The sequence below is a fragment of the Crocuta crocuta genome, unplaced genomic scaffold, assembly GCF_008692635.1.
Source record: "Crocuta crocuta isolate KB4526 unplaced genomic scaffold, BGI_CrCroc_1.0 scaffold517, whole genome shotgun sequence".
NCBI classification, from domain to species: Eukaryota; Metazoa; Chordata; class Mammalia; order Carnivora; family Hyaenidae; genus Crocuta; species Crocuta crocuta.
Window position 1 is genome coordinate 1631849 of NW_027529607.1, and position 17181 is coordinate 1649029.

Genomic DNA, 17181 nt, shown 5'->3' on the forward strand with positions numbered 1-17181 from the left:
TGCTTACGGTTCCCAAATTCATCATTTTCAGGAATATTTTACCAAAAGGAAAATACAAACAATAAATTACCAGACATCAGACACACTGTGTGGCTGTGTCCTGTCCCAGGAAGAAAGACAAGGATGAGATGATTTGGGAGAAAAAGAAAGCATTACTAACTCTTCTTTTTTTAAATCATCAAGCATAAATTTCCCCAAAAAGAGAATTTTGTTGAGGGCACTCGTTTATTTCACACTCAAAGGACCAACTGTAACCAAATGACGTGAACATAACCTCAAGATTTTATTGTCTTCATAATGTAACAAAATATGAAGCTTAGAACTGGATCACTTGGCTCTTTCTCTTCTTATCTCCTCCCAGTTCAAAATGCCTGCATCTCTTAATAGCCAGCATTCTCTTAGATCTGCAGTTGGGCTCAACGCATTTAAATCTCCGCACAATCTTCTTTGTGGTTTTAGCCTTTTTTTCAGGAAATCGGCTTAGTTTGCCCACCATAGCCACTCTGCTTCCTGACATAACGCCGCTTTCCCTGGGCATAAAGAGAATCTTTGCCTTTCTTGTACTGTGTCACTTTGTGGGGTTGGTGCCTGCCACACTTCTTGCACAAAGTCCGGCGGGATTTAGGAACGTTCACCATGGCTGCGAGAGGGCTATCGGCAAGGAAAGAAAGCAAGCATTACTAGCTTTGTGGAAAGCAATGAAAAGCTATGTCATGAAATATGCCCGTTTTGTTCAATTCTGGGCTACATAATATTGATTTGAAAATATTTGTAATCAGGGGCGCCTGGGTGGCTTAGTCGGTTAAGCGTGCGACTTTCGCTTAGGTCATGATCTCGCGGTTCGTGGGTTCGAGCCCCGCGTCGGGCTCTGTGCTGACTGCCAGCTCAGAGCCTGGAGCCTGTTTCAGTCTGTGACTCCCTCTCTCTCTGACCCTCCCCTGCTCACGCTCTCTCTCTCTCTCTCCTAGAAATAAAAAAAAAAAGAAAAGAAAATATTTGTAATCAAATATAAATACATATTTCAGGTTTATTTGATCAAGTTACCATTTCTTAGAAAATAATAAGGGTACTCATAATCAAGAAAAATCAAATTAATTCAATATTAGTTTTAGAATTTTATATTCTGAAAACTGGGGATTTTGTGCTCCAGGTAAAATTATATTGCTCTAAAAAGTTATTCCAAGTTTCTGTGTCTACTTTTTGAAGATTGAAGAATAATCTTGTAACTTCTGTTCTTTCTAATGCCCATAACATGTGATAATATCAACACATCACCTATTATCAAGACAGAACTCAGAGAAATTTATATTACACAGATATTTCTCTCTGCTCTAATGTATGTACTTCTGATCTTAAGTCCTGTCTTCATATGATGTCTTCTCCTGGAGTATGTCATTCATGAATCACTAATTCAGTCATCATTTCGTCTTGAATTTCTAGGGTGAGTCAACCATAGTGCTCTAGTAACTACTACTTGTTTTCATCTTATTACATAGTGTATTAAGTATGCTTGTTGTATTAGTAATTTTATCTTACTGCAGTTACTTAAGAGTTGCTTATTATAAATTTCTGAATGGTCAAAAGAGAGCAAAATCAGAGGGGTTTTTGGTCCATATTTCCTTGTGTTGTTTGTGCTCTTTGAGTCTTGTTTAAGAAATCCTTCCCTACTCTGAAATAATTAATATATTATCTTCTAGTTTCCTCAAATAGTTGAAAATTTTGTTTTTCACATATTTAAGCTACCTGAAATTTATTTTGGGGTATGTTTTAATACAGAGATTTATTTTTTTTATTTAGATAGCCAATAAGTCAGCCAGAGAGAGACAAACACTATATGATTTCACTCATATGTGGAATTTAAGAAACAAAACAGATGAACGTATGGGTTGGGGGGAAGAGGTGGGAGAACAAACCATAAGACACTCTTATAGAGAACAAACATTGTGATGGGGAGGTTGGGGAAGATGGGCTAGATTGGTGATGGATACTAAGGAGGTCACTTATTGTGATGAGCACCGGGTGTTTGATGTAAGTGATGAACCACTAAATTCTACTCCTGAAGCCAATATTGCACCGCAAGTTAACTAACTAGAATTTAAATAAAATTTTGAAGAAAAAAAGAAAACAAAATCAGAGGTTGTTATAAGTAATTTGCCTCTCTTATAAACCCAGAATGAATTATGGAATGAAGTTACACATGCAATATGCCAAGTAAAGCCTCTTTTCTAAAATAAGAATATTTAAAAGAGAAAAAAGTGATTATCACTAAGTATCAACATTGATCCATTCAGTTTTCTACTTTAATCTTGGCTATGTATCTATCTGCCTGCTTGCCTCTCTATCCATTTGTGCCATTCTTCAAGAGCTCTCACTTGAAGGCCTGTCTTTATTTAGAGGTAGGTCAGGCATCTAATTAGATTGTGCAAAGATTCTATGTTTTAATCACCTAGTGTCCTACACCAAATTAATATAACATTGAGTATACTTGAAAATCACTTCAAAAAGATAATTCATTCAGTGATGTTCACATTTCAGCAATAATTTTTAAAATAAGAAATTGTGTTTAACACCATCTTAATTTACTTCACCACATCAGAGGTCAAGTATAATGCCACTATGATATTTCTAAAATTAACGTGTTGTCTGAGAAAAAAGTTTCTGTAAACTAGTGAGTGAAATAGTCAGATTCTGTGAGAACCAACTTGTACAGTTTCAATATTCTAACTGTAGGTATATTTTCATATTCTGTAATGGAAATGTGAGTAGGGTCAAGAAAGGAAAGTTTTGCTTTTTTAAAAACTTTAATCCACTATTTGCATTATACAATAATTGAACTAAACTTTTTAAAAATTTATTGATACACAAATATAAGAATGTGAAGCTAAATAGAATTTGATTGATAGTCTCTTTTCATATTTCATGAAATTATTTTTTAATATTCTTAAATAGATACAAGATAGTATACTATTAATAAACAATAAGTTAAATGGAAGGAAGAAACATAAATATCTAAAACATTCAAGGTAATAATAGCAATGTTTTCTATACCAAATAAAACATTTAAGTAAAACATAAAAATATATCAATTCCCAAAATGGAATATCTCTAAATAAATTAAATAATAGTTAGCATACATCATTGATTTCAAAATGTGAAAGATTTGGGGCACCTGGATGGCTCTGTCAGTTGAGTATCCAACTCTTGAATTCAGCTCAGGGCCTGATCTCACTGTCATGGAATTGAGTCTTGTATTGAGCTCTGTGCTGACAGCATGAGGCCTGCTTGGGATTCTCTCTCTCCCTCTCTCTATGCCCCATCCTGTTTTCTCTCTTTCAAAATATATAAACATTAAAAACATAAAATAAAATAAAATTTGAAAGGGCATATTTTTTTCTTAGAGAGAGAATGAGAGAGTGCAAGCAGGAGAAAGGGGCAGAGGCAGAGAGAGAGAATCCAAAGCAGGCTCCATGCCCAGCACAGAGTCTAATGTGGGGCTCGATCCCATGAACCCTGAGATCATGACCTGAGCCAAAATCAACAGTCAGAGGCTCAACCGACTGATCCACCCAGGCACCCCAGGGCATATTTTGTAATAGGCAAAGATTGGGTTTGAATTAAACAAGTATTAATACACAGTGAAAACATTACTATATGGGAAGATAAACTTATAATTTCAATAAACTTGGAGGACAAAATATAAAATGTCTCAGATAGAAAATAAACTATCAAAACATTCCAGGATACAGAAGGTTAAATGACTAGATACAATATTTCAAGAGGACTTACTTTATTAATACAAATCAGAGTTCCAAGATGTGAATGAATTCCCTCATAAAAGGAAGTACTGATGGAGAATTGAAAAAGCAATACTAGAACTAAATTCCTCAGGGTAGAGGAAGCTTAAGATTTACAGTTGAACAAACTCATCAAACAGCATGTATTATTATCAGTCCCAAATCAACATCAAGGCATTTTCATTTACTCTTTAAAAAGTCTGTGACGCTAAAGAGGTTTAATTTAAAGCAGTATAGAATTAGAATTGACTTTACCATTTTCTCTAATCTAGTAAAACCTTAGTGAAATGTAAGGAACATAAAATTTTCATAGGTAAAGTATTTTTCCAGTATCAGGACTGTATATCACCAGCCTCCTCAGAACTCTTTTAAGAAATGTTTGAAATTCAATGTAGATTATTAAATCCAAATGTCTAAAGAAACACTGATTTGTTATTATTCTTAAAATAGACTCGAATAACTGAACTATGAATTATGTAAATGAATGAAAATTCTAATAAGTAATGTACCAGTGATCAAAGGAAGAAAAGAGGACAATAATACAATACAGATGAGCTTTACAAATCTGAAAATTTGAGTTTGGGTATTTTTTGGATTTGAAATTCACACTGTTATTTTCCTTTCTATAATTTAAAACAAAACAAGAACCGTTTGAGCAAATGAATGCAAAGATATATGTAATTTAATATTCTATTTTGGATCATATTATTAAATATCACACATTGTGCTTAGATTTTTTATATAATGATATAAGCATAATTCTAATGTTGAAGTTTGTTTTCTTCACACTATCCCTATCATTTCTCCCTGATAAAGGATAAAATAATTTTAATGTAAAACAAAAATAAGTAACACCAGTGGGGTGAATGTTACCATTTTTGTATCTTAATGAATACTCATTTACATAAAGTTACAAAAAGAAATAGCTAATTTGATGACTAGAGAGCTGTCGATGCCATGACAAGAATGGCAACATCTGATTTTTTCCCAATTAATGTTTTGACTTTTTGTGATTTACCACACATTCCAAAGCTTGAATATATATTGATTAAAAATAAATTAACACCAGAGAGAAATCCCTGCACAGGAAGAATCTATCGTATGCCAAAAGATTTGAGTACTAAATAGAGTCTGGTCTGAATGATTTTTATCATCCCTTCCATCCTAGGATGTTATTATTGCATATCATTTTGTTTTACTCAACCTTATACAAAGATACATCAGTACAAATCAGTAATTAATAATTTTGACATCCTATGTGGAAAGTAAGCTAGTAACTGACACAATCTGAGGAACATACTAGCACTGACCCTGGCAGGGGTGAGGTACTGGAAGGAAATTTTTCAAAAGGGTAAAGAGGAAGATAACCAGAGAACTTCATGAGACACACTCCAGGACAAAGAAAAGGATAATGGAGAAACTGAGGTACAATAAAAAACGAGCTTTACTTTCTCCTCCAATTTGGCACAGCCATCTCTGAACTTTCCTCTCCATCTGGCTGGGTGTGTGAAACTGAGAATTAATAAAATCATTGTGATTTCTTTAATAGCCATTAAAAATTAAATAAATTAATATCAATTTATACTTAAAAATGTATAATAATAGCATTTATCAGTAACAGTATATATAGAGAGTATCTGTATATTATATACATTATATAGAAAGAGTATTGTATATGTGTATAATATTATATATTGTATATATATATAATGCTTATTTGTATTTGAGATAGAAAGACTGTGTGAATGGAAGAGGGGCAGAAAGTGACAGAGGCAGAATCTGAGATCATGACCTGAGCTGAGGTTGGACTCTTAACTGAATGAGGCGCCCAAGCGCCCCTAGAATATACATTTTTTAAATCTCTATGTACAAACTTCCATTCTAATACTTTATATAAATAGTTTCATTTAATATACCAAAACCACTTTGGATTGGAGAGCATTAAACATTTTAGAGAAGGAATTCAAGACAAAAAGGTTGAGGAATTTTTCTAATATTAATCAGATATCAGGTAGAAGGAGCTGGTATTTTAATCAGTCTACTCCTAAGTCTTGGATATTTACTCTTATGCGTCATACATTTCTAAGGTGGTGGGAGACTAAAAACTAAAACAAGGATTCAGTCTTATTGGTATTGAAATGTGTATGACACTTTGATAATTCTACCACCACTGCCAGGAAGATCATTTAAATTGTTCATGTATTAGGCAGGGTCTCATTCAGGGGAACTTATTAATAGAATATGAGGTGTTTTTAAATGTATACATACAAAGGGGCAAGATTGTTTATAATAATGGAAGACTGGAAATGATCTGTTTCCTTCTTTAGAGATATGGCATATCTCATGTAAGTACGCATAATAAATGTGAAAACTTTTTGGCAAAATAGCTAATTGCATACAAACCAACAAAAAGTAAAAAAAATTAAAAAGGTAGAATTCATGACTGTTTATAAACTATATTTTAACTGCATATAACATTGATAACTAAAGAAAAATGCATTCAGAAATATGAGATGAAGCAGATATTTGAGGATAGGGAAAACATGAATGATTGTTTTTATTCTTCCTATGTTTTTTTTCTAACGTGCAACTTTATTTTTGATAAGAAATTAGTGAGTGGAAATTGGAAGCCTTTTTTTCTGGAACATTATTTGGCAGTATTTCTCTGCTCTTTGACCTTTAGTTTCACTTTTAGAAATTAATCCCAGGGCGCCCAAAGACTTACAACATCTACGTTCATAATGGAATTATTTGTGGTAATACAGCATTGGCAACAAAGTAAGCATCTAAAATAGCTATAAATCTTGAGTCTAAGTCTTGGGTCATCTGTACAATAGAAACAACCAGTCCTGACTATTTAGTAGAAAAATATTTAATAACATAAGACTCTGTCAAGAAATACAGCAATTTTATAGTGCTTTTCTCTATGAGTTGAATTTATGAGTAATTTCACTTTTAAGAGATCTCTATTTGTCAATTTTTCATTGATCAACATATATAGTATTACTTTGATTTTTATAAGAAGTTAATACATATGTTTGTGTCTTTTGAGTCATTTTGGGAATGTTCATTTTAATATCAAATTTTACAGTTTTAGCATTTCATTATCTTTTTTTCCAGAAAATTGTTTTATAAGAAAACCAAAACAATATTTTTTTACTTGATGGCAATATCTAAAATATCCTCTCAAATTAAATCAGTTTATTTGCATTTGGTCAAGGTATTCTCATTTTATTTTCAAATTTTCATTGAAATTCTAGTTAACATATAGTGTAATATAATTTCAGGAGTAGAATTTAGTGATTTATCACTTACATAGAACACCCAGTGCTCATCCCAGTAAGTGCCCTCCTTAATGCCCATCACTCATTTAGCCCATCCCCCCCATTCCCCCTCCATCAACCCTCAGGTTATTCTCTACAGTTAAGAGTCTTTAAGGGGCACCTGGGTGGCTCAGTCAGTTAAAGAGTCTGACTTTGGCTCAGGTCATGATCTCACGGTTCCTGAGTTCAAGCCTTGCATTGGGCTCTGTGCTGACAGCTCAGAGCCTGGAGCCTGCTTCAGATTCTGTGTCTCCCTTTCTCTCTGCTCCTCCTTGACTCACACTCTCTCTCTCTCTCAAAAATAAATAAACATTAAAAAGAAAAGCGTCTCTTATGGTTTGTTTCCCTCTCTCTTTTTCCCTCTTCCCCTATGCCCATGTTTTTTTTCCCCTTAAATTCCACATATAAGTGAAATCATATGGTATTTGTCTTTGACTGACTTATTTGACTTAGCATAATACACTCTAACTTCATCCACATCCTTGCAAATGGCAAGTTTCATTGTTTTTGATGACTAATACATACATACATACATACACACACATGTATATACACACACGCATCATGTCTTTATCCATTCATCAGTTGATGGACATTTTGGCTCTTTCCATAATTTGGCTATTGTTAATAATGCTGCTAAAAACATCAGGGTGCATGTGCCCCTTTGAATCAGTATTTCTGTATCCTTTGGGTAAATACCTAGTAGTGCAATTGTGGGGTCAAACTCTTCTCATTTTGATTTAAATTACACTAAGAAAAACATCAGCCAAAACATTAATATACTGAGCAAGATTTATGTTTGTTACATGAAGCTTCATTTATTTAAACTCATTCCCTAACTTTTGTTCTACTTAAAAAATATGAGTAGTAATTACAGCTTTATAGGGTGACCCTTCTAACGGAAAGTTGACATATATTTGCTCGATAAAAACCCATTATTAGCTCTGCAACCTGTACCTTGTTGACTGTGGGCAAACAGAACACTTTAATCTCAAGTACTTTCAATTATTCTTCTAAGTAGTGCCTTAGATGACTTTTTAATAAAAGATTCTTTTAAAATTAGGACCTTCTGAATTATAGTGTGTCAAATTTTCAACACACAGAAAATTGGTACTGAAAAATTCATATAAATATAAAATAAACATGTCTACATAAATTCTAAGTTCATTTGCAGTGGCATCATCATGACTTACCGTAGGGACACTCTACCAAATTCAAATAGGTAGAGTTAGAATATGCTAAAATTAAACTGCTTCAATTTTTTAAAGGTCACTTTTAATTACTTTTATGTTATAATTTTACCATAATAGTGTCTATGAACACTACTCAAAGGCTATTCTATCTTTAAGAATATCTTTCTTATAAGTCAATATAAATGACATTTATATTACAATGTTTATGCAAGTTCTGAGTGATTGGAAGCTTTTACTATTCAAAGATCATTTCTATAAATAGCTTTATGAAGTGATAACACCTTATCACTTGACTAGCACTGTAGTATCATTTTCAAGGAAGCTATCCTTGAAATCCAATGCATTTTAAGAAGGTTAATTAAAGTCAAATTTATAATGGGATGGAATTGGACTTAGAATCAAACTAAAGTAACTCAATATCAGAGTATGAAGTGGTTCCTAACAGAATACTTTGATATTTAGGAAAGGTGAAATAGAATGGGTAAATAATTGTACCACACATACATAAAGGAATGTCTACATATACAGAGATACTCATGTATCTTTAGCTCAGTGACTGTAGCTGAAAAATTCTTTAGGTCTTCATTGGGCAGCCATAACAGGTATAACAAAGGGTGGCTTAGAAGAACAGAAATGTATTGTCTCACCCTTCTGGAAGCTCAAGGACAGAAACAAGGTTTTGGTTGGAGGACTCTCCCTCTGAAACCAATAAAGGGAATCCTCCTTTTCCTTTTTCTATTATCTGGAGGTGGCTATGAACTTTTAGCATTTCTTGCCTTATAGTTGAATACTCTGCCCTGCCTTTGTCATCACATAGAATTCTCCCTGTGTGCCTGTGTTTTCACAAATAACCATTACTTTTATAAAAACACCACTCATACTGGATTACGGTACACGTTATTCCAATATGAGCACATCTTGACTTAACCAATTACATTAAAATTACCCTACTTCCAAATAAAGTCACATTCTGGGATACTTGGGTTTAGAACTCCAACATATCTTTTGTGGTAAGGACTGGGGGACACGATTTTACCAATAATAGTCATATCACTATTGTATGAGTTTATTTAAAAAGAAAATAGCAAAGTATCCATATTACCTATCTACAGTTTTGTACAAGTCAGGAGATATTTAGGACTAAAAGCATGATAATCTGTTATACCATAACAGATCCAGGGCTGTGCGTTGGTATTTCAGAAAGTTCACTGTTGAGAATGCCCCTCATTCAAATGGAAGAAGTGGTGTTTTCCCACTGCAAAATCTCGGTTTTTCAACAGGCAGTTGTTACTACTAGTAGAGTTTCTATTCAGTAAGAACTTTATGTTGAAACATTCTTCCTTTTACGCTGCTCCTCCTAAGAGCCAATTGAAGCTTATATATAAGATTTAGATTGTGTGGTTATACAAATTTATAGAAAATTGAATAATTTTGGATAAAAACATTACACAGATTTTTATCTTTATCTTTTTCACTATTTCCTTTCTGTTTTATTGGTTTTCACTTTTCCCAAGTTATTATTTGTGTCATTTTCTGTAGACATTGAATGAAAGTAAAACCACCAAGTCTATCTGTCTTTCTTTCTTTCCTTTCTTCTTATTATGAAAGTATGATCAACCAAGAATTTGCAAGGGTAAAATACAATTTGATTCACATACAGAAAATATTTCCATGAATATGGGATGCCACAATTCCCATACTTGCTTTCAGAGAAAATCTACATTCATGAACTATATAGGGCTATTTTGAAACCATACCAAATATAAGCAAAAATCATTTTTAAAAGATTCTCTTTCAAAAAAATCCAAACCTTATGATATTGTAGTTCCAAATATTCAGAGTTTCTATGATAATGGCAAGCTTAGTGCTATATGACATGCAGTAATATATTTTTAGCAAGCTAATTGTGTAGAGTACTTATAATATGCCAAGTATTCATATATATTGACTCATTTAATCCTCACAGGGTTTTTTATTTTTAATTTTTTTTAGAGAGAGGTAGAGGAAGAGACAGACACACAGACAGAGGGAGAAGGAGAAAGAATCCCAAGCAAGCTCCATGCTCAGCATAGAGCCTGACTCCAGCCTCAATACCAGGACCCTGGGATCATGACCTAAGCCAAAATCAAATTGAGCCACCCAGGTGCCCCAGTATAGGTTTTATATGTAAAAATTTATAGAAGGTATAAGAAACAGCTGGGTGAATTCAATTCTTTAATTGACAATATAAATTCATGAAAAATGATTAACATTTTATTGTGTTGAATATTTGACCACAAGCATTGTTGGGCTTATTCACAAAATTGAAATAAATATCAATAAATGTCATACATATAAAATATATGCAGGAATAAATCCTTGACCATATTTTCCTTTGTGTTGCATATGATTTTAAGCCACCTACAACTTTTGTTAGTCCTAAGAGAAAAAAAAAAACAATTCTCTTCATAGATGCCACATGCATCAACATTTATTGTATGCTTAAATCAGAATTTATTTTTCTTGCATAATTTTTGTTTATGCAATCTTCTAATTCTTCTTTGTACTGCTTGCTACAATATGTAAAGTAAGAATAAGAATGTATACATACATGTATTCTCCTATAATTCTGATTTACTATCATGGGCCAGATAATTAAATCTAAATTTATTGCTATTATTATCTCATATTAATGAAAGTATGAAATACATTTTGAAAACTTGCAAAAGAGCATCAGGCTATCCTCTAGCCATTATCTTTTTTTTTTTTTAATCTTTATCTTTGAGAGAGAGAGAGTGTGTGTGAGTGGGGGAAGGACAGAGAGAGAGGGAGACAGAATCCAAAGCATTTTCTAGGCTCTGAGCTATAGCACAGAGCCTGACGCAGGGCTCACAACGCAGGAACCACAAGATCATGACTTGAACAGAAGTCAAAATGAGCAGAAGTGGACGCTTCACCAACTGAGCCACCCAGGCGCCCTTCCTTCAGCCTTAAGTTCCCCTTAAGAGAACTTAAGGCATTTCTCTACTTCATACACATTTACATATATTATTAGATCTGTCCCTTTTAAAAAGCATTTTTTTCATACTATCGACATGTATATGTTTACTCAGAACAGCTTCTGAAAAATTAAAAACTTGCTTACAATTTTACTACCAAGAGAACGATGCTGTTGACCTTTTGGTTTTTGTACTTTTGTTTACTTTTTTTTTGTATATATTAGGTATCTCAAAGTTAACTAGTAAAAATTGAGTACCTTTCTCCACAGACACCAGCGTTTCCTACAGTGGTCTCTATGTTTGTATATAATGCTGTCTTACACTAAAAACCTAAGAGTTCAGTGGTATAAAAGATTCTCGGGATGCCTGGGTGGCTCAGTAGGTTAAGCCTCCGACTTCCGCTCAGGTCATGATCTCATGGCTGGTGGGTTCCAATCCTGGTCGGGCTCTGTGCTGACAGCTAGCTCAGAGCCTGGAGCTTGTTTCAGATTATGTGTCTCCCTCTGTCTCTGACCCTCCCCTGCTCATGCTGTCTCTCTCTCAGAAATAAATAAAACATCAAAAAAAATTTTTAAAAACAAAAACAAAAAAACATTTCACTATCACCCCCTTATCTGATTAGTCTCTTAATGATGTCAATTCTACTTGTAACCTTACCTCTTATATCCTTTCATCTTCTTTTATTCCAAGATTACTTTTGCGAAATTTCCATTCAATATCAAACTTCCCTACAGTTAAACTGATGAGGTCATTCTCATTATTAAGGCTCTGTATTAATACAGAGCCTGTATTCTTACTGCTTTTAATAAATTCCAAATTCCCTCACATTCCTTATAATGGTTTTCCCCAGTGTATATTTCCCTTATCCCCTATCTAATGAAATTTTTGAGACATTTTTTGAGCCACGCTTACTTTTAATTCTCTTCCACCCAAGGGACTGTCTTTACTATTGCCTTTAAGCTTGCTCAGTCTTGTGTTCTGCTTGTTTCTCGTGTATCACTTCCTCCATCGTCAGACTAAATCTCTAGGGCCAGTGTTTATGTGCACTAATTCAGTGAAATATTTAACTGATTCATAGAATAGCTTAAATTTGACTGTGCTATATCTATAAGTTGTTATATTTCCCTTACAGTGACCCCTTCTTTTACCATAATTTTTAGAATAATGTGTTTCAAGATAACTTGAAAGCGGTAAGAGGACAAGGGATGACTGACATCTATCATCTTTATTTTTATATCCCGGAGGAGTGCATAGTATTTGTTGCTTCTTGGGGGAAAATGCAACATTTGTAAACTTGATGAGTGAATCAAAGAATAATTTATTCATCTAATTCTCTACCTTTAACATTTAAATTATTATTTCTCATTATTCAAATAACACTGCAACGAATAACTTGCTGTTATATGCCTACGTATTCTATAATTATTACATTTAAATACTTTCTCTGAGAAGACTATTTGGCTAAATACATATAATTTCTAATGCCTTTGCATGGCATTAATTAATTGCTTTCAGAAAGATTTATGGATGTACATAACTGCTTTGTTGTACATTTTGTGAAACTTATTACACTTAATGTATACATACACTTAAAATTTGATAATTAGAAAATTGTGTTTCTCAATTATTGGATTTGCTTGCTTTAAAATGTTGAATACTTATTAATGACTGTTTAGTATTTATTTTTTATGTTCAAATATGAGAACAGGGAGTGAACTTTATTTATAAATTTATTTTCCTAGACTTAGTTGTACTTTTAGACCATGATGATGATGATGGTGGTGATAACTATTATTATTGCAATTGTACAGGCAGCAAACCCAAGACAGAATCTACTTTCTAATGTCTTTAATTCCGTGATTACTAGAAATGAGGTAGAAAAAGGAATCAAACATTTTATGTTTATCTCTGAAAATCTGTATCAGAAGATTTAGTGACACTCCTTTGATAAAGCAAGGGTTTAAATTGTATCTTTGTGATTCTAAGGCTTTATTTGGAAATGTAGTAATTCATAAAACATCCCATTCCTAAATCTTCTCATAGCTACCATATAAATAGAACATCAGGATCAAGTAGGAAAGCCTTCAGCATCATCACCCAATGTGTGAGGTTCTGTCCTATGTCATGCTTTGAATGTATCATAGGAAACATTGACTTATCTCCTAGTAGTTCCATATCTGAGGGAAAAAGTACTATTATTTATTGTTACAGTCTGTAATGCAAAGCATCAACCGTCTCTAAAAGACTTCAAGAACACCATCAACATCTGCAAATACTGTCTGAAAGAAACTCAACAAATATATTGCATGTCATCCAAAAGAAAAAAGCGATCTCCTGTATTTTTACCATGTGTTATTGACCATAACAAATGGCAACAAATGTGGCAAGAGTAGATTATTAATTATTCCATTACATTGTACTAACCAGCATGGTCAGAAAAATTATCAGGATTTTTAAAAATTACATTTATTTAAGCTATAAAGTTGTTAACAATATTTGCATCCCATTCTTGCCCCTAAATCTAATAGTATTTTGGGGGTTTTATGTTTTAATAGTATTTTATCCTACCATGTGTTGGTTGCAAAAGACAAATGTTACTATGTCCATTTTACAGACGGAGAAAATAATGGGAGTTTCTAATATCAAGTGGTCAATGGAGTGTCAGGAAAAAAACACCTACAGCTCTAAATTATTTGGATAGTGATCAATAATTGCACATAAATAAATGTAAATTTTTATATAATATAATTTTATTTTATAAGTATAAATTTATAGAAATATAGATATGAATTTTAAAAATTTGCTGTTACATAAATTCATTAGCTAACTCTATAGTTAAATTACCTTCGATGTAAAATTGTCAACACATATTTAGTGGCAGGAAAAAAATTCTTACAAACTTATAATTGTAACATATAACTATCAAAATTTCAAAATCCCAATTTAATCAGTGGTGCCAGGATTGCTCAATAGGTTAAGTGCCTGACTTCAGTCAGTTCATGATTTTGCTGCTGGTAAGTTTGAGCCCTGCATTGGGCTCTGTGCTGACAGCTCAGAGCCTGGAGCCTGCTTCGGATTCTGTGTCTGCCTCTCTCTCAGCCCTCTCCTGCTCACTCTGTCTCTTTCTCTCAAAAGTAAGTAAATGTTAAAAAGTTTTTAAAAATTCCAGTTTAATCAGTCTACATTTAGTTCATAAATAACAATACTAATAGTTATAAGATAACTAATATTATTGCTTCTCATGTTTCATTTTACTTCTTTTTTTAAGTTTGTTTATTTACTATGAGAGAGAGAGACAGCATGAGAGGGTGAGGGACAGAGAGAGAGAGGGAGAGAGAATCCCAAGCAGGCTCCGCACTGTCAGCACAGAGCCCGATGTGGGGCTCCATCTCACAAACTGTGAGATCATAACCTGAGCCAAAATCCAGAGTCAGACACTTAACCAAATGAGCCACCCAGGTGCCCTGAATCTCTTGATTTAATTAAACTTTCCATGTTTTATAGACTAAATCTATAGACTATAGATTTAGAAAAATCTCATGGTATTTTTGTTCTCATAATATGGAATTTGGTAGATGTATCTACATCTAATACAAAATAGCAAATGCTAAAAAAAACCCTAAAAAAACAAAAAACAAATGCTTTTTAGAAGAGATTCAATAAATAATTAATTAATGTGTAATTAATGAATAGTATGTGTGCCTATGTGTATGTACTTGTGTGTGTGTGTGCATGCATGCACGTATGTGTGTGTGATAGGTATTGGAAGGAGCAGTTATGGGCATACGGAGTTGCGTGAGAAAAGAAATAGACAAGACTTGTTACATTAGAAGCCTTCTAAGTGTCACAGTTTCTGTAAGTTCTGGTGGCAATGCATATGAGATGCAATAGAAAAGTAGAGCAGATATGAAATAGAATATTGCATTCAGTGATAGGCTGGAATTGGCTTAATATGCTTCTGTATAGCATTTCTTCACTAGCCTGAGTTCAGTGGTGTTATGTTATGTTGGATGCTTGAAATCAGATATTTGGGGCATATTTATACACTGAAAGTCAAGAAATGCTATAAATCAGAACTTTTCTCCCTCAGAATCCAGTAGTTGAATTTCCCAGAACACTAGTCCATGACATGAAAATAAATAGAACTTACGTATCAAGATAATTTTGAAGTATTCAAAACTGTGAAATAACATTATTTGACTTGACTGTTTAAAAAAGAGAATGATTCAAAGGGGCATAAGTTTTAAGTCAAAGAGAATAGTTAAATATTTCTGTATTCTATGTAAGAGATTATGGAGGTAGCGCTGAATATGAGGATAGGAACAGAAAACAAATATATAAATATATGGTACTCTAATCTTCTAGTGATTATTATTTAGTGCTCTGCTTCCACACACAGCATAGTATTGTGATGAAGGTAGGTTTTTCACAAATACTTGACACATGACACTTTATTTATGTATTTGAAGGTGACCTGGGAGGCATTCCAGGTGGTGGTAATGAGGCTATGCTACAATTTATCAGAAGCAAATGTGGAAGTTTACAGTTTAGTTTGTTTTAAGTTTATTTTTTTATTTTGAGAGTGAGAAAGAGCAGGGGAGGGAGAGAGAAAGAGGGAGAGAATCCCAACCAGTCTCTATACCATCAGCATAGATCCCAACATGGGGCTCGAACCCACGAACCAGGAGTTCATGAACTGAGTCAAAGCCAAGAGTAGGGACTTTAATCCCACTGAGCCACCCAGGCACCCCAGAAGCTTACATATTTAATAAAATGCTGGTAGGTTAAAGACTTCAGGCACAATCACTACACACAAAAACAAAAACAAGAACAAAAACAAAAACAAAGGGCACCTGGGTGGCTCAGTCAGTTAAACGGCCGAATTCGGCTCAGGTCATGGTCTCACAGTTCGTGAGCTCGAGCCCCGTGTCGGGCTCCATGCTGACAGCTCAGAGCCTGGAGCCTGCTTCAGATTCTGTGTCTCCCTCTCTCTCTGACCTTCCCTTGCTCATGCTGTCTCTCTCTCTCTCAGAAATAAATAAAACATTTTAAAAAAATAAACAAAAAACTATGCATAATAAATGTTAATTTGCTATAGAGTGTACATGTAAGTGATGACTAGAATATCATTTTGTATTTTTAGATAATTGTACCTATAAAAATGGTTCTTGTTGTCATAAGTCTATTCATCTTAACCCTGACCTTTATCTGGGTTATCTTGTCTACATACTTAAAACTACCCTCAGAAGGCACCTCTTCTAATGAATTTTTATCAGACCATGTTTTTCACGGTTGAGCCTGTTTTCACATTTTATAGCTTGTGAACCTGGAGACACCATTCACACTGTTGAAGGTTACCAGAACTTTGAATCCTAGATATACATTTATACAAGGAGTTTTTCCAAGGTGAGAATAGAGTAATTGAATCCGTACACAACTTTGGAATTACGGGTCTATGATCCTATCAGATAGATTATATCCATCTTAAATAAAGTTTAAACTTTTAAGGAAAAAATAAATTTCTAAAGCATTTCAAAAGGTATATTTGAAGTACATTTTATGCAAGATAAATTACTGTACCTTTTCTTTTTTTAAAAAAATTAGAGGAAAAAATGTTACGATGAATTAATAATTCTTTAATATTTATGGACAAAGCCTGAAGCAATCAGTAGTACATTTGAATGTGGAACGGCAATAAGTATAAGAAGTATCAAAAACCTTTTTGTTTGCATGAAAATATTTTCTATATGCATAACTTGAAAACACAGAAGTTCACACTTAGGAACCTAAACATCTGTTTTAAGGTATTCTTCTAAATCCTTACAAAAAACATAATAAGAACATATATCTAATGGTGTTCATAATATAATCCATTACTTCTGAGTTGTGACTG

At 33.4% G+C, this 17181-nt stretch overlaps 1 pseudogene across 1 annotated transcript in view; it reads right to left on the reverse strand.

Moving 5' to 3' along the window:
* Positions 1-284: 284 nt before the first annotated feature.
* LOC144229832 (large ribosomal subunit protein eL42-like) overlaps positions 285-17181 on the reverse strand; it is a 32286-nt pseudogene continuing 15389 nt past the window's right edge. Inside the window, exon 3 of the transcript XR_013334619.1 lies at positions 285-651. The product of XR_013334619.1 is annotated as a large ribosomal subunit protein eL42-like (transcript). The remainder of the gene's footprint in view (positions 652-17181) is intronic.